This window comes from Anabrus simplex, chromosome 4 (genome assembly GCF_040414725.1).
Source record: "Anabrus simplex isolate iqAnaSimp1 chromosome 4, ASM4041472v1, whole genome shotgun sequence".
NCBI lineage: Eukaryota > Metazoa > Arthropoda > Insecta > Orthoptera > Tettigoniidae > Anabrus > Anabrus simplex.
Genome location: NC_090268.1, coordinates 6,852,970 through 6,877,701, shown reverse-complemented (window position 1 = coordinate 6,877,701; position 24,732 = coordinate 6,852,970).

Genomic DNA, 24,732 nt, shown 5'->3' with positions numbered 1-24,732 from the left:
TCGCCGTACACGGCTTCCATCACAAAATTTGCAAAAACATAAAATATCATGAACCGAACAAAGAATGTAAATGTTCTCTGTGTGAGAATCCATGCGACAAATACCACATAACACTGTGTAGTAAAAGGGAAAAGAGCATAGTTGACTATAGCAAAGACTAAACCGCCTCGAGCATCTGTGAATCGCAGTATGTTGTGTGACAATATTTTATGATTACTTTGTAACCTTGAAACCTCTTGTTGTATCCCATTATATGGCCATCTGCCAGCAATAAATTCTTATTATCAATTCCAGGTCCGGTTCCATGGCCAAATGGATATCGTTCTGGACTTTGGGCGGTGAGCTCATACTACAAATCCTAGAAGTCCAATTGCCAAGATAGCGTAAAGTATTCCTAATGTACCAAAGGCTTCCTTCTTCCCCACTTTCTTCGCCATTAATATGTGAAACCATCCGGAATCCTGGGAGAATTAAAATATATACTTCTGGGTGTACAAAAAGATCAGAAAAGGTGTTGACAGAGAACTGGATCTCCACCTCCACCAAGCGGAAATGTTAGAAGGGGCAGGCAGATCAACTAGGGCGTGGTTAGCAATCTCTCTCTCTCTCTCTCTCTCTCTCTCTCTATATATATATATATATATATATATATATATATATATATATATATATATGAATGAATGTATATTTCTATGCACGTAAATGACATATCTCCTTCTAAACCACTGGAGCAAAATCAACGAACATTGGTACACTCATAACTTACTATCTGCAGACGAGCCATCCCTAGCACCTTCAGGGGTAGGGAGTCAGGGGATTATATATAAAATTAATCCAAAATAGTGTCGAACAAAGTTTTCGGGTTCGCTGAGATGAGTAGTGACACTCCGGATATACTTAAAGTACAAGTTCGGCCCGCTTCGTGATGGGGGCGAGGGGGAGTAATATACAAAAATAATGGAAAATGGTGTCGAATCCATACTTTTCGGGGTTGCTGAGATGAATAGTGACACTCCGGATATATTTAAAGTACAAGTTCCTTCCGCTTTGGGGTGGGAGGCGTACAAATATTACCTACTATCTGGAAAATATACTGTGGGGCAAGTCGCCCCTAGAACCCCTAGGGAAGGGGGTGAAATATAATCTATATTATTAATGGAATATATAAAAATTAAAATAGACGTGAATTAATGAGGCACTTCCAGGCATCTTAGAAAGTTAAAACTTGGTGCCAGAGAAGCTGCTGACTTCAGAATCTCCAAAAAGTCAAATATTTTCAAAATATCCTGAGGGGGGCTCGCTGGGAGTCTCAAATTTGGGGCTCAGCTAAAGAACGCAGTCGGTAACGATAACCTATAGCTTTCATGGGCTTAAAAGTTTCCTGAAAGTCGTAATTGTTAACCCCCTACCCCAAATCAAAGTGGCGGCACAATCTGCCAGACGAGCTAGAAAATTGAAATTTGGCAAAATTATAGCTTTTAGCCTCTAACCGACGGAAAAATTACGAGGTGTTTACATTTTTCATTTTTACCCCCGAAAAATATCGAAATATGGAGGCAATTTTAATGACGGTTCAGACCTTTCCTTCGAGGAATTCGCTGGCTAAACGGTAAGACGTATCACAAAACGGATGGCACAATCTGAGCTCAATTTGGATTGATCTACAACTTTGGCCCTATTACTTTATGTCGTATCTCTATCCCTCATACGTTAAACTTGGCTCCATTTCTGGATTGTACGTAAATTTTGCACTTATTACACGTGTATTTGGTAGTTTGATTCACTTATCCGAAAGATAGGATCATCACATTCTACGCGAACACTGTCCCACTCGGTAGGTATATGTAAGCCAAACTTTATGTTTGTAGCTGTCACATAAATGTATCTGAAAAATAATGCACTGTGAGAAAACCTTACCCAAATGTCACTCTATTCAACGTTTCTAACTCAATCTTACCCATAAATAGACAACATGCGAGAACATATCATAGGACCGGCCATTTAAACCGTTATATGGGGCGTCTTATCGTACAATCCCTTTGTCGATATGATGTACCGTTTAGAGCAGTTATTTTTAAATGAAAATAAAAATGCACATGCTTTCGTATGTCGATCTATATTTATTCATGGAATTCGATTTGTAGTGATGCATAGTGTGTCTGTCTTTGTAATTGATACTTTACAAATCGATAATGACTCTCAGCTATTGTAATCAGTCTTCTTAAGACGTCATCTCCAAACGGAGGTGACCATTGTAATGAATAATTTCCTTCTCGATTTGACTGGCAGAAGGTTAGAAAGCATGCAATATTTTCATACTGTGTTTGGGAGTAGGCAAGGGTGCCCTCCATTATAAACCAATTTACCCATCTAAAAAGTGACTGACGCTAGGCATAGTGGCCTGCTATTATAATGGAGACTCACCAACTCGATGTGACCGACAGTAGGCTGACTGGCATTAGAAAAAGGGGCCTGTCATTATATTGATATCAGCACAACTGAATTTTGGCTGGCATCAGGGGAGGTGCCTGAAAACATAATGACAATTCCTCTATTGTTATCTGTCTGAAAGTAGGAAATGAGCCTGACATTGCAATGAAAACTCCCCAAATCGATTGTGAGCGCGCAGCAGGCAATGGGGCCCGCTATTATAATGAAAATTCCCAACCCAACTGCGAATGGCAGTAGGCAAGTGGACCTGCCGTTATCGTCACAACTCCGCAAGTCGCATTTTACTTTGGAAACAATGCTGTTTCTCGGATAATGCTAAGAGACATGGAATTTGAAGAAATCTTATTCATTGCATGTACAGTAATTTACTTCGATATCCGTATACACAATAGAATACAGTAGCGAAGCACGGGTGCATTTGCTAGTTTTTAATAAAGCGTGGGATACTCGTACAGGTTTAGCCAACATAATTTTTGCCGTAGAGGCCCTTGGAAGATGTTTGTGATTTTTACAATTACAATAAAAGTGACAAGTAAAAAATTTAGTAATATCAATGTAATAAGGTGATTCGGTTCGCTACAGAGTTTGATTAGGTGAGGGACGGCCTCGGTATTTAATGTCTTAATTTCCAGGCCAATAATCACCGGGCGAGTTGGCAGAGCGGTTGGGAGAGCGCAGTTGTGAGCTCGCATCCGGGAGATAGAGGGTTCGAATCCCACTGTCGGCAGCCCTGAAGATGGTTTTCCGTGGTTTCCCATTTTCACACCAGGCAAATGCTGGGGCTGTACCTTAATTAAGGCCACGGCTGCTTCCTTCCCATTCCTAGGCCATAAGGCCTATCTGTGTCGTTGAGACGGAAAGCAACTAGCAAAACAAAACAAAAAGATATGAGATCCACATTTTTGATAGTATATTCCAAAACTATGGATGTGTGAAGGAGGCGACTGCTAAGATGAGGCCAAAAGATAATGGGATTATTACGAGATTTTTATAGAACCGTAGAATAATTGATTGGAAATTAGACTTGTGATGTAGATAAAGAGTAAGAGCATTCCCCACCCACCTAAGAAAACTAAAAACAGAGGAGGATGATACTGTACCTGGTTCGATTCCCGGCCGGGTCGGGGATTTTAACCTTAGTTGTGTACCGTCTTCGTCTTAGGTAGGGCCCCATGTTCACAGACATGCCAGTCTGCACCGGGCTTCTCCAATTCCAGATGCCTTATTCATGTTTAGGTCTCTCTGACATAAAGACTGGATCTCCCAATTCATCAGCATCCACAGCCCCTTATCATCCACTTCATGTTCCTGTCATCTTTCCGTAGAAGTGGTTTACCCACCTGAGCTGTTAATATTCTTACACCTAGTTTTCCTTTATCCAAATCCGGCTCCATGGCTAAATGGTTAGAGTGCTGGCCTTTGGTCACAGGGGTCCCGGGTTCAATTCCCGGCAGGGCCTGGAATTTTAGCTATCATTGGTTAATTTCGTTGGCACGGGGGCTGACTGCATGTGTCGTCTTCAACATAATTTCATCCTCATCATGACGGGCAGGTCCCTTACGGGTGTCAAATCAAAAGACCTGCACCTGGTGAGCCGAACATGTCCTCGGACACTCCCGGCACTAAAAGCCATAAGCCATTTTTTCCTTTACCCAAAAGTTTCCTTTATTTTCCTGCGTGGAGTATCTATCTTTCCTACAACCATGGCCCCTCTCGTGCACTCCCCTCCGGAGACTCCGAATGGGGGACTATTTTACCTCTCGAAGGAAATGAAGATTTTTTATTTTTTTATTCGTTGTTCCCAACTGTGGAGCGCGTTTGAATTTTCTTTGCACAATGTTTCTTCTTTTTTTCTTCACAATATCTCTTCATTTTTTCACTGTGTTCCTTTCTGTGTGTTTCTGTCCAGCCTGTATTTTTTCTTGTTGGTTTCTCTGCAAATTTATGTTTGTTTACTAAGTTTCTAAATTTCATTCTATCTTGAATGGTTTCGTCCTCAATACCCATTTCTTGTAGATCTTCATGAATTTCTGCTAACCAATTGTTGCGGATTTTCGGGGTTAGAGCTAGATTTAGAATTTTATTTATTTTTATTCAATTTTTATTAATATTAAATTAATTATTTCAAGGCCTTCACCTGTAGTGTGGATTAAGCCAAGTTTTACGGACGGATGCCCTATGTGAAGTGTTTCTGTGATGGCCGGTAATGTGATATGTCGTTATGTGTTAAGACAATCACAAATACCCATCCCTGGCCTAGCCTGGGATCAAACCTGGGGCCCTATGAAGCGAAGGCGAAGGCCACTTAGGCTCGCCATTCAGCCAAGTGGGCCGATTATTATTATTATTATTATTATTATTATTATTATTATTATTGTCTATCCTTCTCTGTGGGAACCAAAGACCATGCAACCGTAAACTCCAGATTAAGATCGCCGACAAAACCCATACAAACACCGGAAGGGGGAACTCTTCGTCTTCTTTCAACAAAGGAAACAAACTTTGGCACTTTGTGACCCGTAATTGTATATTTGGTCGTTTAATGGATCTTGTCTTCAATTCTAGATCATAATACCTGTAATTTGTTCGTCTTCCGTGAATTCAGTGGAACACAGTCACAACAAGATTAACGATGGCGGGGTCAAAGGCGGAAGTGACCCCCGTCAGTTTAAACTACACCATTTGCGTTGACGGACACGTGCGATGGTAAACGACAGCTACTCCACCTTTCACAGACTACCGACAGCACTACGTTCTGAAGCGGGCTCTCCATTTCAAAGTAATTTGCCTTACAGAGAAACTGCCCAGTAACTTGGGTTCGATTCCTGGCTACTTTTCACTAGCACAAGGGAGAACGGCAGGAAGAGCATCCAGCCGTTAATTGCAGATCAAGACCGCCGTCCCATACAAACACAGAAAAATGATATTGGAAACCTCGGCTATCGTGTCCCCTATAACTCGTAAACACCTATAAGAGGAAGCCCTACTGTAAGAGAGGAGAAGAAAAGGGAGATTTCGTGTTTCAATTGCCTAGTACTCATCTCCAGGCTCATCAAAAAGTTGCGAAATAAAGGAAGAAATTGTTGTTCTGCTTCTTAAAGAAATGAGTTACTCCTGGGTCGATTGTAGACGATACGAAGGTGAGCGATCTTCGAACTAGGGACCGCGACAAGTTCTCAGTTTTTGACTGATCCAGCACGGCCTTCATCCGACCACTTTGCACATGTGTCCACTTCGCATCCCGGAAAGTCCCAATAGTAACGATTCTTGTTCTGGAAAGGTCTCGTTAATGTACCAAGGAAATGTTGTTTTTGGCTTTGAGTCGAAAGTATTCCTGTGTCCGTGATTCTCGTCTATCTCAGAGTAGGTTTCTTGTCTGCAATTTCTTACGCACGTACCGCTTTTGGGCCACTTAACGAGCGCACATTTCTGAGAGAGGCACAGTGTCACTTTCCCGACACCGTGCTGGGGTCTTGGGTGTGGACTGTCCATCCTTCGCTACTGCGTGCTTCTGTGGTCTGATGGGTGCAACTATCTCTGAGTGTGAGACACGGCTTGGCTGGGGCAGGACTTTGTGCAGGCCACTTGTCACAGTCACACTGACCCATAAAATACAGGGAAATGTATTTTTAACTGCAGTACGTACATTTTTAATCAACCTTGCATGCTTTATAGATACGAGATATTGGGCTGACTTTTTCAATCGCAAAATGATTGATCATCCTAGTCCGGAGGAAATCAACGTAGTTGGTCATCTTTTGGGGAGCAATTTTTGAAGTTCTTCTTTACCTCGTGCAGGAGCAAATGGGAATGGCTGAGAACCTTACAACACAGGCAGGTCTACACAGAAAGCGATCAATATTTTCTAAAAGGGAGATTTATGGTTCAATGGTTGGTAATTACGGTTGCTGTTATTGTGCTGTGGTGTTACGGGGTTCGTGTATAGAATCACACACATACACACAATGACACTGCCCGACTCAAGATACACGGTGTGTGTTGGCCTAGAATTTTTCTTATGATTTTGCGTTCCTTTTTTCTCAATATTTACAATGTCTGCTTTTCTATTCAAAATCAGCGTCTCTGATCCATACAGATATTCCGGTTTAATGACATATTTGTCTTTCGGTTGTACGGTTTGTATTTATGTGTATATATTAGTGCTTCTGATACGATTAATAAAATGTATAGCGTTTCCTTTTCTTTATAAACTTTAAAGCGATGTTAAAAAACAAACGATTTCGTGTATTTGTCATCAATGATCTCACGGTTTGTTAGTTTAGACATGCGCTAATGAAGAGAGCGGCAGTGAGGGCAAGAGAATGTCACAACCTGTGATCAGAGCTCGAGTGGTACATTTGCAAGCCACGAGAAGATCAAGAATTCTTCTAGATATGACCGTAAAACACAAGACGGCGCTTCCTCTCTATCTTACCGTACAGAATGGAATACTGTAGCGGTATTTGGCCTGCCACGAGATCGATCTGTGGGTCTGCAGACGTGTCCGTGCGTTTAGCCCGATTCACTCCCATATGAATTAAAGGAAAAACTCTCCAAAATACGTAAACTGAATGTTGAATTTGTTTTTCCATATGGCACTGAGAAATGCAGTGGTATTATTATTTTATAGTATACTTTCCTGGCATAACACTGTCTCTGATATGTCGGCGCGAAATAATTTATTCATGCTGATATGACATTCTCACATCATTAGTCCCGAAATTTACTTTCACCCAAGGCCCCACGGGACGGCTTGCTTTCCTCATTGTTATGAATACGACGAAAAATGATTTCTTGTCCAAAGAGACAAGTTTCAGTCAAAATTTCTGTAAAATGGCCAAGAATGTAGACAGAAATATATGTAATGTTTTATATAATGTGGAGGAATACCACAAACATCACCTCGTCCGATGGCAGGACATTTGTTACGAAAGTTCCGAGACAATTTGTTTTTCTATGAAAGTGCTTCACCTCACAAAGACAATGGGCGGTAACGACTAGTCAACAATAACGTCGCTGATCAAAAGAAGCCGAACGAAGCCATCAGTTGACGGAAACGACTGACGTCAGCTCGCACCAGCAAGTCTCTGATTTAAAGGGGATGTGTATTTAAAAGGGCTCTAAGATTAATGGAACAACAGTGCAACAGGTTGAGGCCATACCAAACAGACCGGAAGGAAGAGAGCCAGCTGGAGGTCAGTGCAGAAAGAGGCCAAGGATGGTGCACTTGCAGAGGGAGACGGAAAAGACGGAACAAAGGAATCGAGCGCTCGCTTTAACAAGCAGGTCACTCTGCGAGACAAAATTCTGGCATCTCAGTGTCTCTGTAGTCAGTGAAGCGTATACTAGGGAAGAAAGTGAACAGCAGTGATTTTATCACGAAGGCTGTGATGGGATTTTCTTGTAAATAACGCAACAGGCTGAATTCATTCGTGTCTGTCTAGCAAATATGGAATAGGTGAAAGGTTATTTTGATCTTACTGGCAGTGTCTTGGAGGAAAGTCTTCTTTGTAAATCAACTCAGTGTTTCGGTGAAAGGAAGGATTATAAAAAGACTTTCTTCAACCATATCTCAGTTATTTGTGGCGTCTTTGGAGCCACCTGGGCTTCCTTTCTGGTGCCACGTGATTTCTGAGATGAGAAGACAGCAGCTAACCAGCCACGGGAAGTTCTGAATTATCTCAAAGCCAATGACAAGTAGCATGAACGATACTAATGGCTGCAACTTCGACTGGCGAAGTGTAACCCTCTTGACACTAACCAGAAGACAAAATAGCGTGTTCCTATTCTCTGAATGACTTCCTCGCAAATCTTAGATCGTGGGGATAAGAAGAGAACCGGAGTGGACAATGAACTTCGAAATGAGGAGCCTGACTCAGAGATCGCCACCACACCCCTGAAAGTCGCCTGCTACGACCGGTAGATACTCATACGCGCGAGGTCATCTAGTCAAATACCACAAAATAATCTTAATCATTATTTTAAAGGAGTAACTAAAATAAAACTATGATAATTTCAGTAATGTAAATGAATTCTTCCTGTCACGGCTAAGAAAGACCCAGAGGGCGCCACCACATGCAACCTGACACTATAGGCCGTACCACTTAGCGCGCGTCGCATTGGCCAACGCGAGCCTCCACCCCTTGAGTCCAGTTTCGAGAAAGGTCTGAAGAATACGGAGCATGGAGAACGACAGGTATGTTATGGAGCGAGCGGCGTGCTGCTGCCTCAACTCTGTCCCTTCAACAAATGGGATATTTTACGTCGATCTGCACCATAAAGAAGCCGAAGACTGGCAACAGAGGTCGTTACGTCTCACCGACACAGATTGGTCTTATGGCGACGATGGGATAGGAAAGGCCTAGGAGTTGGAAGGAAGTGGCCGTGGCCTTAATTAAGGTGCAGCCACAGCATTTGCCTGGTGTGAAAATGGGAAACCACGGAAAACCATCTTCTGGGCTGCCGACAGTGAAGTTCGAATATCTCGGATACAAGGTCACAGCCGCGCGCCAACTCACCCGGTAGAGGTCTTGTTAGTGACAATTTGACCTCAAGAATTAATTCAAATGTTCCAGGCCATGGAATCGAAGAACACTTCCAGGATAACTTCTCCGTGACGCCTACGACCAATACGCAGCTGAGCCTGCATAGCGCGGCGCAGCCAGCCAAATTCCGGTTAAATAGAACAGGTGATCACAAGCTCTCATTTCATCGTTTCCAAGGATGTAAATAAAAATGTAACTAAATACATACTTTCATAAATAAGCATAGATATTTTAAGATTATTCACTCGTAAATATTTCAGAAACGAATAAGTTTATAAATTGTAACTTATACCTATCGCTGACGAACTCGCGGAAATAAAATAAGAGCTCAGTTGTTCCTTGAAACTTTTCTATGCTATTTAAACTGCAGGGATTATAATTTATTTTTCGAGGTCATTTACTTCTCAGTTGTACCCACAATACAATCATCCGAATGTGCAGCCTAGGTTATTATAATAACACGGGAATGATGACCATAGTTCTCCAAGCCCACTATGTGAATGAATAACGACGATTCTCGACCGGAGTTAACTTATTACGATTGGAAATAGGATAGATATGGTGAATTGGCACGAAGCGGTCGAATTCACTGACCTCCGAGCACGGCAGGTAGTAGTGCTAACCGTTAGGATACGGAGGCGGACATTATTATTATTATTATTATTATTATTATTATTATTATTATTATTATTATTATTATTATTATTAGCGTATTCTCCCAATAATGGAAGACGTTAAGCAAACAACTCAATCAAGCTTTCTTCGGGTTCTTCTTGTTCTTCCAATAGGCTTTCATTCTCTCTGAGAAGGCTTGTTTACGTTCTTCCGACCATTTCGGTCTGCACTGTTTTTGCTTTGGTTGCTCTGATGTGACTTCCCACTTGTTGACTTTGTGTCTGAAAGTGTCTCTTTCTAAAATGTCTGTTGCACACATGTTTGCGTTTTTGAGGTCCTTTCGAAGTTCGTCCAGCCAAGGTGTTGAATTCTTAAGTGAGCTAACATAATTTAATATTCTTTTTGACAGTCGATTTTCTGGTAATCTTGTGAGGTGTCCAAAGAATTTCATTCGTCTTTTCTTAATGTCAATTTCAATGTTTGAAACTTTTTCTGTTATTTTGATTGATTGTAGCCTGTAACCATCTTGGGTATATCTTGCTCCTAGGATTTTCCTGATGATCTTCCTCTAATTCTTCTAATTCTTGTTTACTGTTAAGTGACAATGTTTCACTTGTGTAAAGGACTGTTGGTTTTATGACTGTGTTGTAATGCCAAATTTTTGTCTGTCTTGACATGCATTTTTTGTTGTAGATGTCTTGAACTGACCCTAATGCCTTCTTGACTTTTTGGAGACGGTTTTGCTGTGGGATCTTCTCAAGGCCTGTCGGTTCGATGAATTCTCCGAGGTATTTAAAGTACGAGACCCGGTCGATTTTACCGTATTTTGTTCTCAGGCTCGTGATATCTGTCTTTGAACAGAAGAATTTAGTTTTCTCAAATGAAATCTGTAGTCCCACTTTTTCTGCAGATTCCTTAAGTATCTCAAGCTGCTTGATGGCAGTCTCCTCATCCTCTGTTAAAATCGCCAGATCGTCCGCAAATGCAAGGTATGGTACGTAGAGGTTGTTTTTGGGAAACCCCAATCGGATCGGTTTCCAAGATTCACGTTTCTTGAGTTCCTTCTCCCATTCTTCCATAACCTTGTCTAAGACGACGTTGAACAGAATAGGAGAGAGTCCATCACCTTGTCTCACACCTGTTTGAATGTCGAAGGGTTCTGAAATTTCTCCCATAAATTTCACTTTAGATTTTGTGCCCGTTAGTGTTTGTCTTATGAGTTCTAGGGTTTTGGGATCTAGTCCTCTCTCTTCTAGAACTTGGAATAGTGAGGGTCTGTCTATCGAATCATATGCCTTTTTGAAATCTACAAATGTGCATATTGTAGGCTTTTGTCTGAGGGCTCGTAGTTTATGTATGGTTTTGAGGTTGAAAATTTGTTCTGGGCATGACCTGTTTGGTCTGAATCCTGCTTGAAATTCTGATAATTTGGGTTCTAATTGTTGTTGTGTTCTATGCAAGAGACAGGCTGATAGTATTTTGTGTGTGACTGATACAAGTGAGATTCCTCTGTAATTGTTTACGTCTAACTTGCTGCCTTTTTATGTAGTGGATGGATTAGAGCAATCTTCCAGTCATCCGGGAGCTTTTCGGTTTGCCAAATGTTTTGGATTATTTGTGTAATTTCTCTGAGTGAATTTGGGCCTAAATTTTTCAGAAGTTCAGCTACAATTCCGTCTTCCCCTGATGCTTTGTTGTCTTTAAGTTTCTTGATATGTGAATAAATTTCTTCTTGAGTTGGTGGTGCCGAATTTTCCGGTATGATTTCTGGCTGTACTTTCGGGAATCTCTTTTTGGGTTCTGGACAATTTAAAAGCTGTGAAAAATATGTAGCTAATTCTTGGCAGTTTTCCTTATTTGTCAAGGCTAGTTTACCATCGTGCTTCCGAAAGCAAAGGTTCTGTGGGGAATATCCTTTAATTTGGTTCGCAAAGGTCTTGTAGACATCGTGTGTGTTGTAATTTTTGAAGTTGTCTTCAATTGACTTCAGTTGGACATTGACGTATTTCCGTTTATTTTGTCTTAAAATCTTGGATACATGCTTGCGAACTTCGAAGAATTTCTTCTGAGTTTCTTCTGATTTGTTACAATTGTAGTTTTGAAATGCCTTTTTCCTTTCTTCTAGTGCGGTCTCACATTCTTGATTCCACCAAGGATGTTTTGGTTTCTTGCGAAGAGGGATTAGGTCCTTCGCCGTTTCGATTATTTTGGTCTGGAAATTCTCCCAGCTCACTGCAGGTCGTTTTTCCCATTCTTCTGAAATTTTGGAGTCCTTGATTTTGTGCAGATCAAATTTTGGAATCACCGATGTTTTCCTGTTGAATTTCCCTTTGGGTGTGAATTTAATTTTGATTCTGCTTAAATAATGATCCGAATCGATGTTAGCACCTCTGCGCACTTGCACATCATGAATTTCCTTTTGGTAATCATATGATATTGCCACATGATCATTATTATTATTATTATTGTTATTATTATTATTATTATTATTATTATTATTATTGAGATGGCATTTCTACCTGTTTTAACAGGAGCTCCCTTCCCCTCACCATTCGGTACCACATTTTTCAGGGAATATGTTCATGATTCAGGTATATTTATGTTTTCCGCCCACGGAACACCTACTTTACCAGATTCCCGCCTGCTTGCAATGCTTGTTATGAGGACAGACTCGCGAGAGAAGGAAGTACTGTACTGTATTGTGTTAGACCCATAGCTGTGTTGTTGCTGGCTGCACAGAACGACACGAGTCTGAACCAGACGAGCGAGCGGATGTTGATTAGCGGCTCGGTCTGCTGCCAGCTAGCACGTTTATTAGTTCCAGTCCACTGCGTGCATTCTCTCCCCCCGCTCAACAGGTGTGTGCCCCCTCCACACTCCCATAAATCTCCCCCCAGGACGCGGCTTGTTGGCCTGTCTGTCACTCTGCTACACTATTCCTCTCATTTAATATCTTGTGGGACAATTTATGTTACAGATTTTCTCTGGGTAGGGTAGTGTACCAAAGCTCGATCGTTCCACCACTCTCTCCCGTTATATTCTTTAAATGTACAGAATTCTCACTCTTCTCATTACTCCACATCTCGTATTTCCTCCTATGCTCCTCGAAAACCTCATTTCACCTGCTTCACTTTGGTTTCGCTTGGTCAGGGTCCAGGCTGAAGCAGAGGTTTGAAACAGCATGAATCTTTGATTGCCACGTCATTGTTCCATATAATGTCACTCACACACTGCTAGCAACTTGCAGATTGCTGTATTCTCAAATAAATGTATCCACATAAATTTGCTTCCTGTGACATCATGCTGCCGAAATATTTCAAATCTTTCACTACCTCATGAGATTCATTTTCTATTCTTATCACTGCCCTGCCTGTTCTCTTAAGTCTCGGCAAAATCGAAGTGTTACTTTTCAAAGCACTAATCTTCTCATTCCATAAGTCAACTTGTGCCTTTACTTTTTCAATATTCCCCTAATTGGAAAGTCGTCAGCAAATGGCATAGATTTTTCGTGCTCTCCCATCATCTTCTTTTTGACAGTACTGTAAGCTGTATTTTCTATTTGCTTAACGTCGCGCCGACAATGGCGACGATGGGAAAGCATCGCCGCGCCGTTAATTAAGGTACAGCCCCAGCTTTTGGATGGTGTGAAAATGGTAAACCATGGTAAACCATCTTCAGGGCTGCCGACAGCTACGCGACTCAATTCACTTGGTGGGTATACACTTCCTTATTGAAGGACGTAAATTACTCGCAGGTAGTCGGAGCTTGTGGAAAGTGATCGGTAGAAATGTTTTAGTCGCTCAGACGGTAAAGGCGCTGGCCTTCTCAACCAAACGTGCCAGGTTCGATCCTGGCTTAGTCCGGTGGTATTTGAAGGTGCTCAAATACGTCAGCCTCGTGTTGGTAGATTTAGTGGCACGTAAAAGAACTTCCTGTTCCAAAAGCTATTTGGAACTCTGTTTGATTAACGTGTCACTGCGTCTGTTATGTTACGGCACACTTCTTAGCGGACCGAGTATTTTCCGTATCATTTTTCTTTCCACTAGGCTCCTAGACATTCACTGTGTTGTAGTGTTGTATTTTGACGCTTTTAGATAAACACTTTTGTTGGAGGCATTCCTAGTTATTATAATTATTCGAAATCTTCCCCAATTCCCTGGACTGAAAGGAGGGAGTATAGAGATATTTTTGACCTGGTCATTACACAGGGTGTCAATAAAATGGTGAACATCGATACTTTTACAAGAGGTTGAATGATAACATTTGCTTCAAAGTGCTCAAAACGCTGCTTCTTACACAACAGGGCTAGATACTTTGCTAAAGTGAGTGCTGCACAAATGTGTACTGAAGAGCAAGACAAGACAAAGTGTGAAGCAGAAGGGCCCACTCATTTTTCTATCAGTAAGTGTACAATTTGTGAACTGTCGTATCACACCAGGCAGCCCAATACGAAGCTTCTCAAGGACATAACATGCGAAATGCAAAGCACAGTATTTAGTCAGAGGCGACGTACAGATAACGATATCTGGAACAGCACCGTTCTAACATAAATTACGTTTTAACATCAGAAGACTCTCTTATCGTCAGACAAACATCCAGTAGTAGAGGAAACAGATAAACTACGATGGCAAAATTCTGAACCTTACAATTGCACCTATTCACATTTCAATTGACTGCACGACTGATTCACTGACCGGCGCTCCATTACAAAATAATGCTATTTGTTGAATAGCTATACGAGTCTTTAACGTATCGAAACACTATCAAATACCATCGACCTCAAATCGAACGCGATATCTTGAAAAGAACTGTGCGAACTGTGAATAACTCCACAATCTCTTAAACATATTCGCCGCAAAAACTATAAAAATAGAACCTTCCCGTCATTGTTGTTTGATACCATACGTTAAAATGTTGTGCATGAGTGAATGAAGAAATTATTTTATTCCAGTCAAAGAAAGCCTCTATTCCTCTATTCATTCTATTCCTTGAGCCTCTAGCGACTTTTCTTTTCAAAATATGTGATTCGGACATTAGAAGCCGAAAACGAGTGTAGGGTGCTCACTTTTCTTTTGTTTAAAATCAAGTGGGTGTAAAATCGTGTCACTTATATCCAATTACCTGTTTAACACATTTCAATCAACAGTAGCGGTACTCATGACGAGTTTTCTTCCAGCTGGGTGATATTAGAGCGTTCCCAGCAGAGGATTCGATCCCGAAAACCGGGATCCCGGGCGCTTTTCAATCTCGTAGTTTTCGGGATTAAATTTTCTGGATCCCGGGATTTCCAGGATTGACAATTTTAAAAATTTTCAAATTAGACTGCGTGAAGCGAAGCTCTCAGTGCATTTGAATAATCCAGTGCAGTTGGAAGAGTCCATTTTCGAGTTCATCGATGAAATCACTGATGTCTTGGCTCGAGTCGAATTAACTGTAGACGCACTCTGTCGCACTGATGCGAATTTATGCAGAGCTGATGCTGCCTTTAAGTTTCTTTTCAAGCAGTTAAATGACTAACGCCGAGTTGGCTTCTAAATTCAAGATACATTTACAAAAGCGCATGAAAGATCGCCGAAGAAATGAATTGAGTGGCGTATTATGCTACCTACGAAATCCTGAAAGTGACAATGTGGCGTCGGCGTTCGATGATGAAATAAAGCGTACATTTTCAAGTCCGAGCAAAGTCCTGATAAAAAAACAGATTGTCTCTTTAATTGAGAGATTAAATGGTAAAAGGAATGACGAAGAGGAAGAACAAAATATGCAAGTCGAGCCTACAAATACAAAAAAAAAAAAGTGATTTGACGCTCAAAGAAAAACTTCAGCTGGAAATAGAAAACAGCATGAAAATGATGTCTCCTCAAGCATTAAATGAAAAGGAATTTTTCAGAATTTTAAAGAAGGAAATGAACCTAATTCTACTCGGAGCTATAACTTAGAGCAGACTCCAACTTCCATCGAACCTGAACGCGCTTTCTTAGCAGCTGCAAATTGAGAAACAGGCTTGGTGATGAGACAATGGACGCGTTGTTATTTCTCAGATCATATTTTCGCAATTCAAATTGGAATGTTCCTATTAAATTAGTTTTCTTTATATTTACGAGAAATGTGACTGATTAATGTTATTTTAAAATACTTTTTGCTAAGAAACTTTCTACCTATTTATTATGTTGTTACATTTAGTCTATGTTCAGAGAGATTGTTGTTAATTTCCAAAGTTTATTTGCATAGTTTGTTACATGACGTTTTTTGATTTATGTAATTTTAAAGAATTCTCACTGATTCCTTGGAAAATAATAATTTTAACATAGGGACTAAGTGATTTTAAGTCTGGTTAGTCTGACCCTAACTCTGATTAGTTAGAGTAATTACATTAGCTAGGTGTATACCGTAAAATATGTTGATTTTGTCTAAATTTCGATTCGCTAATTAAACAGCTGATTGCTGTAAGGTGTTCTAATTTTTTATTTGTAATCTTCAATCCCGGGACTGACTAAGTGTAATCCCGAAATCCCGGGATTAGAAATAAGGGCCGGCATCGAATTCCGTAGTTCCCAGATCATTTCCACCTTCTTTCAGGACTCCCTTTTTATCTTCTTGTTCTTCTTAGAGTTTTATTCCTCATTTCCATGGTGATTTTCATTATCTTCTTGATTAATATGGATTTTTTTACAAGTTGCTTAACGTCGCACCGACACAGATAAGTCTTATGACGACGATGGAATAGGAAAGGCCTAGGAGTGGGCAGGAAGCGGCCGTAGCCTCAATTATGGTACAGCCTGATGTGAAAATGGGAAACAACAGAAAACCACTTCAGGGCTGCCAACATTGGGGTTCGAACACAATATTTCCCGAATGCAAGCTCACTCTGCGCAGCCGAGTCGCTCAGTTCAATATGGACAGATGACCACGCGTTTTCAAACAGTTACCATAAGAGCAGCGGAACTGAAAATTTGTATATGGGAGCTCCTTTAAAAATAAGGAAACACGTATTTTTTTGTTTTTGGAAAATCCAATTAATGGGGGTTAAACAGGAGTGACAAACTGGGGTGAATTTTTTGAAAGACTATATCTACAGAATATCTGAGAAACGTAAAATGTTATAGACGTAAAAAGTGGGTATTTGGAATCTCCTGTAAATGTAAAGAAAGATAGGTGATTTGTTTTCGGAAACTCCACGTAAGGGGAAATAAAAAGGGGTAAAATTTTAAAAAGCGAATTTCTACAGTATATCTCAAAAACTTAACATGTTACAGAAGTGAAAAATGGTATTTTTATCTCTATTAAAAATAAAGAAACGTGTATTTTCAGCTTTCGGAAATACCACTTGGGTGGAAGGGGGGGGGGTAAAAGTGACTGAAAATGGTGTTGAATTCTTTTAATTAGGCTACTGATATCTCAAAAATGAAGATATTACATACGTGAAATCTGCTTTGGAATCTGCTTTAAAAGTAAAGAAACACGTATTCTCGGAAAATCCAATGAAGGGGGGGTGGGGGGTGAAAGAATTGAAAAATTAATTGAATTAATTGTATGAGAATACATACATCTAATAGAAACTAAAGTTATTACGGACGTGAAAATTGGTATTTGAATCTCCTTAAACAAAGAAAAACGCGTTTGGGGGGCGGGAGTGAAAAGGAGTTGAATTCCTTTCATGAAGACACATAAATCAAAAACTGAAGAAGTTAGAGTCGTGATAATTACTATTTAGAAGATCCTTTACTATTAAGGAAACAAGTATATTTTTCCGGAAAATTCACTTACGGGGGGGGGGGGAGGGGAGTGTGAAAGGAAGTGAAAGTGAATTATTTTTATGGGGATACTTATATCTCAAAACTGAATGTAACAGATGTGAACATTGGTGTCTGGAATATCTTTTAAACATAAAGAAACACGTCTTCTATTTCTTTTGGGGGGGGGGGGGTGTAAATAAACTTAACGGCGGTGGGGTGTAAAAGGAGGTGAGATCAATTGATTTTACTGTTCATAATGTACTTAAGGAGCCTCCGTTGCTCAGGCGGCAGCGCGCCGGCCTCTCGCAGCTGGGTTCCGTGGTTCAAATCCCGGTCACTCCATGTGACATTCGTGCTGGACAAAACGGAGGCGGGACAGGTTTTTCTCCGGATACTTCGATTTTCTCTCTCATCATTCATTCCAGCAACACTGTCCAATATTTCATTTCATTTGTCATTCAACGATCATTGCCCCAGAGGTGTGCTTCGGCAGCCGGCACAATTCCTATTGTCGCTGCTAGATGGGGCTTTATTCATTCCATTCCTGACCCTGTCGAATGACTGGAAACAGGCTATATAGTTTCGATGTACTTATTCTGATCATAAACCGATCATTTTTAATCTTTCCTGGGCTGGTTTTCAACAGCCATCTTTTCCTTCGGAGAACGTTCTTAGATTACAGTAGATCCTCCTGGCATGTAAATAAAAATTTAAACACATTTGAAATAAACGATAGGAATGAGATGGACCGTCAAATTGTTCACCTCTATAATAAGGTCAACAATGCACGGAAGTATGTCATTGGTATCGCCAGAAATCCCGCACACTTGCCTACGCGCGACGATGGTGCTGGTCACATTGTAACAATGACACTGGCAGCAGATGTAATTTACCGCCAAGTAGCGATCTTGCAGCTTGCTGTGGGGTTCAGAACATCTTTTAATAATAATAATAATAATAATAATAATAATAATAATAATAATAATAATAATAATAATAATAATAATAATATTCTGGACCGTTGTCAAATGTGCGGACCCCCCTGGAAAATGGTCCTGGACGGGTAATGACTAAGAATGCAGTCCGGCCGCGGGTTCAGTACCACCAAGGCACCTAAGACGACACCACGCCGGATCTCCTGAAGGATTTGATCCATATTAAAAACGCTTATAGGAAAAGATGGCAAAGATTTAGGGACCCAACTGACGGGGTGGAATATCTGGACCTAGCCCGGGAAGTACGAAATCGATTGATGGAAAGAAAGATTGAAAAATGTGAGGAAACATACCGTAATCTATTAGAAAACGAGTCAGATCGCGAATTTTGGCGGATTCTCGCAGAAAACGAGTCAGATCGCGAATTTCGGCGGATTATATATCTAAAACAATTAGCATTCAATTATAAATTTCAGTATAATACCGTAGCGAAGCACGGGTATCTTGCTAGTAATATATAAAAAATTTTCATATACATATCAGTCATATATGTAGAGTAATGAATCCCAAGATAGCTGAGACCGGAAATCTATGGAGTCATCAGTAGTATAATTGGATGGTTCGGCGGCCTCCTCCTCCTCCGGCTCTCGGAAGAGGCCTCCTCCTCAGCCAGTGGCCTCTCACCTCCACCTCAGCCAGTGGCCTCCCAGTGGCCACCTCCACCTCCACCTCAGCCAGTGGCCTCCCAGTGGCCTCCTCCACCTCAGCCAGAGGCCTCTTCCAGTGCTGCCAACTTAACCTAACTAGCGCGAGATAAACAAAGCCACGTGCTTTTTGACAGACAACAACGCACCGCTAACCTCAGTACTGCCATCTTGACGGGCCTAAACCTCAGTAGTGCCAACTTAACCTCACAAGCGCGAGGTAAACAAAGCCACGTGCTTTTTGACAGCCACGTGCTTTCTGACAGATTTGTAAACAAAGCCACGTGCTTTTTGACAGCTGTCATCGACAACAACGCATCGCAAACCTCAGTACTACCATCTTGACGGGCCTAAACCCCAGTAGTGCCAACTTAACCTAACTAGCATGAGGTAAACAAAGCCACGTGTTTTTTGACAGCCACGTGCTTTTTGACAGATTTGTAAACAAAGCCACGTGCTTTTTGACAGACAACAACGCATCGCAAACCTCAGTACTGCTATCTTGATGGACCTAAACCTTAGTGGTACCAACTTAACCTCACTAGCGCGAGGTAAACAAAGCCACGTGCTTTTTGACAGCTACGTGCTGTTTTGACAGCTGTCATCCGCCATCTTTAAACCACAAAGCACTGTGCTGCCCTCTATATCGCAGTAGCTGCAAAATTCGTCACCTGTCATCGACAGTGCTGCCATCTTGACGGGTCTAAACCTTAGTGCTACCAACTTAACCTAACTAGCGCGAGGTAAACAAAGCCACGTGCAGCTGTCATCCGCCATCTTTGAGCACAGTGCTGCCCTCTTTAGCTACTTACCTTTGAAATGTGGTGGCGGATAATTTGAAAAATGCTTTTTGACAGCAGCCATCTTGCATCGCAAACCTCAGTGCTGCCCTCTTTAGCTAGATACCTGTGGTAGCAGACAATTCCACGTGACAGCAGCCATCTTTAATCAAGAGAGCACCGTGCTGCCCTCTATGTGGTGACGGCAAATTCCACGTGCTCTTGTTTGGAAACAAACTCACGTGCTTTTTTTGACAGCTACCATCCACCATCTTTAATCAACAGAGCACAGTGCTGTACTCTTTAGCTAGATACCTTTGAAATGTGGTGGCGGCAATTTGAAAAATTCTATGTGCTCTTGTTGGGAAACAAAGCCACGTGCTTTTTTGACAGCTGTCATCCGCCATCTTTAATCAATAGAGCACTGTGCTGCTATCATGCGGGCAATTTCGTTAGCTGTCATCCGCCATCTTTAATCCAGAGAGAACAGTGCTGCACTCTATGTGGTGGCGGTAAATTCTATGTGCTCTTGTTTGGAAACAAATTCACGTGCTATTTTCTGACAGCTGTCATCCGCCATCTTTAATCCAGAGAGAACAGTGCTGCCCTCTATGTGGTGGCGGTAAATTCCACGTGCTCTTGTTTGAAAACATACTCACGTGCTTTTTTGACAGCTGTCATCCGCCATCTTTAATCCAGAGAGAACAGTGCTGCACTCTATGTGGTGGCGGTAAATTCCATGTGCTTTACAAACCTATGTGCTTTTCTGACAGCTGTCATCCGCCATCTTTAATCTAGAGAGAACAGTGCTGCACTCTATGTGGTGGCGGCAAATTCCACGTGCTTTACAAACCTATGCGCTTTTCTGTCATCCACCATCTTTAATCTAGAGAGAACAGTGCTGCACTCTATGCGGTGGCGGCAAATTCTACGTGCTTTACAAACCTATGCGCTTTTCTGTCATCCACCATCTTTAATCTAGAGAGAACAGTGCTGCACTCTATGTGGTGGTGGCAAATTCTACGTGCTCTTATTTGGAAACAAATTCTACTCGCTCTTCAGCTGTCATCTACCATCTTTAATCAAGAGAGCACCGTGCTGCCCTCTTTGTGGTGGCGGATAATTTGAAAAAATTCTTTTCGACAAGCAGCCATCTTTAATCCAGAGAGAACAGTGCTGCCCTCTTTAGCTACTTACCTTTGAGGCGGTTAATTTGAAAAATTCTTTTCGACAAGCTGCCATCTTTAATCCAGAGAGAACAGTGCTGCCCTCTTTAGCTACTTACCTTTGAGGCGGTTAATTTGAAAAATTCTAGCTGCCATCTTTAATGAAAAGGGCATCGTGGTGCTATCTTGCGGGTAATATTTTACGTCACAGCTGTCATCCACCATCTTGCATTGCTAACCTTAGTGCTGCCCTCTTTAGCTACTTACCTTTGACAAGCTGTCACCCGCCATATTGCATCGCAAATCTCAGTGCTGCACTCTATGTGGTGGCGGATAACTTGAAAAAATCTTTTTGACAAGCAGCCATCTTTAATCAACAGAGCACCGTGCTGACATCTTTAGCTACCACCATCTTACATCGCTTACCTCGCTGCTGCACTCTATGTGGTGGCGGTTAATTCGAACAAGTTTAATCACGCATCGGGTAAGCTACAGTAAGCACGTGCTGCAGTGATGACGTTATCATGCATGTTTAAACCCGTTCGTTGACTAAAAGCTTTAGTCTTCGGGAAACAGTGATAGAGTGTGGCGTGCAAACATGACGAAAACATTAATAGTTGATGTGCAAGGCTTTAAAGTAAACGGAAACAAGTTTGTGTTTAAAGAGGTGGCTGTGTTAGATTGCTGTGTGTTGTGGGCACCAAAACTTGTTAGTTTAGTATTTAGTCCACCGTTCCCTTACTGTTTGCAAACAGATGAAGATAAAAAGCAGACTCAGTGGATTGAAAACAATTTAGGTTTGAAGTGGGAAGAAAAAGGAATACCTTATCGTTTTCTACCTTTAATGATGAATGCACATTTGTCAAGAGCAGATCTTGTTCTTTTAAAGGGTTGTGAAAAGAAAGAATGGTTGCGTGATTTTCTACCATCATCATGTGAAGTTATCGACATGCATGAATTGGGGTGCCCATCATTTAAAACTCTTCCGAAAGAGCATAGTAGAGAAACAACTAAACAGTCTTTACAACATGTATGCATGCTCTTTGATTGGTTGTGTCGCAGTGCATGTCGGGAAGTGAACAACATATGTAAAGTGCAGTGTCGAAATAACCTTAGTGTAAAAGAAACATTTGTAGAGTAAAGACATCATGTCATTTCTAACAGATACTAAGTGTAACGCAGTTGAAAAGGCGATCGTAAAGTTTTATGCATGCAAAAAGAAACTAAACACTTTTACTGAAGAAGAGTTAAATGCATTACCAAAGGCATTTTTGGTCAATGTAGCTGCGAATGCTGTAAAGAAGATTTGGGATAAGGTGCCTCGTGAGTGGACTCAAGATCCTGTTTTGTCAGAGCTTCAAACGTGTAGTTTACATCATGAACACGTGAGTTTAGCTAGAAGACCTTCTGTGAGACAGTGCCGTACATGTCAACTAATTAAACTGTATCACGGACCTAAAACTAACGAGTTGTCTTCGCTTATAAACACTTATCATGGCTGTGGAGAGAGTAAACAAGGAAAAGGTGAAGAAACGTGCTGGGAGAAAGATGAGGAAGCATGTTGGGCGTGGACTCATCAATAGAGTGATTGATCTTCTTTTCTTCGTGCTTCATCTCCCCTGCGGCCCTAGAACACGTTCGCCTGATACGTAGTTACATGCTGCCTGCATAGAGTGTAGCTGTTAAAATCTGCTTCGTAAAGTTATGCTGTGTGTGTGTGTGTATGTGTTATTACCTAGTGCTTTAGCTGCTCAGAAGAATATAGCAGCACTTGTCGTTGTTGGTGCAATAAAACGAAAAACTGAGTGACAAAGACCGTAACATGAACAAAGGATAAAAATGTATGTATATAGTCTAAAATAAATATGAATTGTCAAAACATATTACAGGTGTTGTTTAATCCTACAGCATGTCCTAGTGACTTAGAAGAAAGGAAACGTAGAGGATTAAAAGAAAACACACATAAGATTTAAAGTACATCCTCTTTATTAATCCATGAATTAAAGCTGTTATTAAAACCAAGCCATTTAACATACAGTTTATTACCACGACGTCGAATAACACGTTCAACTAAATAGTGATCAGGATATTTTGTTTTCTGCAGTTCTTCGATGTAGAATCCTCCTTCAATAGGCTGTCCTCTGAGATCGCGAAGTAAATACGTAACTGGATTAGTAAGCTTAACACTTCTGATTTGAAAAATGTCAGTGCTCCAGTTAGGTGTGTATCCTTTTGCAAAGATAGACTTGTGTTTGCTGAAGCGAACGAAATCACCTTCTTTAAAGCGATAGCGACGTGGATCAGCTGTTTTGATTACAAGATGAATAGCATCTAGACGAGGTGTATTCTTTGTAACAAGACGTGGCTTTGTTCCGATAGTGCGATGAGGTGTATCGTTGTAGGTAGATAAAAGTCTAGGTAGCAGATCAATCCAACGATATGAACCTTGCGCTGTAAATTCTCGCCACATCATTGTTTTGAGTGTACGATTAAAGCGTTCTACAACACTTGCCTTGAGATTACTGAACGTAGAGTAGTGTTGAATGCCAAGTAACTTGAGGTAAGAAGAAAAATCCTTGTTGTAAAACTCTTTACCTTGATCAGGTTGAAGAAGCCTTGGGCAGCGTTTCGATTCTTCAACAATATGTTTAAATGCTTCTTTAACTTGAGCTGCTGTTTTAGAACGCACGGGTTGTGCAAAAGCAAACTTTGAGTACACATCGATAACAGTAAGTAGATACTTATAGCCCTTATTACTAGAAGCATATGGAATCATTTCTACTAAGTCTGCTTGCCAGAGATCATCTTTTCCTCGTGTAATAACGCGTCTGCGACAGTAGGTGCGACGTGCTGGTTTATGTAACTCATGTGCGATGTTTACCTTTACAGGTGAGATCTTCTCTTGACGAGCCATTATAAAATAATACCGGCATAACGTAGTTCTCTTTCTATTTCTAGAATTTCTGATCCGTGACCAGTGTGACCAGCCTCTTGCGATGCTCTTAAAAGTTGTAATCGTTCAACGAGTAAGTTTGGGTCATTCCAGTATCTTACATCCACATACGGCAACAAAGGCTTGTAGATAACGTCTAGACTACGTGCAGTCGGAAACAGCTTAGAAATAAACTCACGATACTTGTAACTCTTATTCGCATTTACAGCTTCTGTTCTCTTGTAATTACGTCGTGTTGCATCGGTAGCAAAAAGTATTGCTTTATACTTTTTAAGATCATCTTGTAAAATTATATCCTTGTCAGGTATTCGTGAGAAAAGAAGTTCTAAGAGTCCTTTCGTAGGTTTATAGGTAACACCTTTTACAATGAGTTTGTTGCTATTAATCTTAACATTTGAATTTCCTATCCGGAAACAGTCATCTTCGTACCGAATACCATAGGTAGTGTCAGTTTGTCCTGTAAAAAGTTTTTCTATATAAGGTGCAAAGAGAGATCCATAGGTATCTTGAATAAAAGTTCTAAACTGATTGCGATATTCTGGTGTAATCATAACCTCAGACAAAGATGGTAGATTTTGCGTCGATGTAGTAGGTGTTTCTGCAATAACATCTGTAGTTAAAAACTCAACACGCTTAGATGGTGATGCACCATTAAGTTCTTCTTCTTCTTCCTTATCTTCCTCTTCTTGATCTACATCCTGCTTCTTCTCTTCCGTATCTTCTTCATGCTTTTCTTCTTCATGCTTCTCTTTATGATATGATGTTTGCATAGAAGCAAAACTTGAAGTAGACTGCGGTAATGAAGTAGAATTAAAAATTTCTTTGAGTGGTGTACTTAGTTGTGTTTT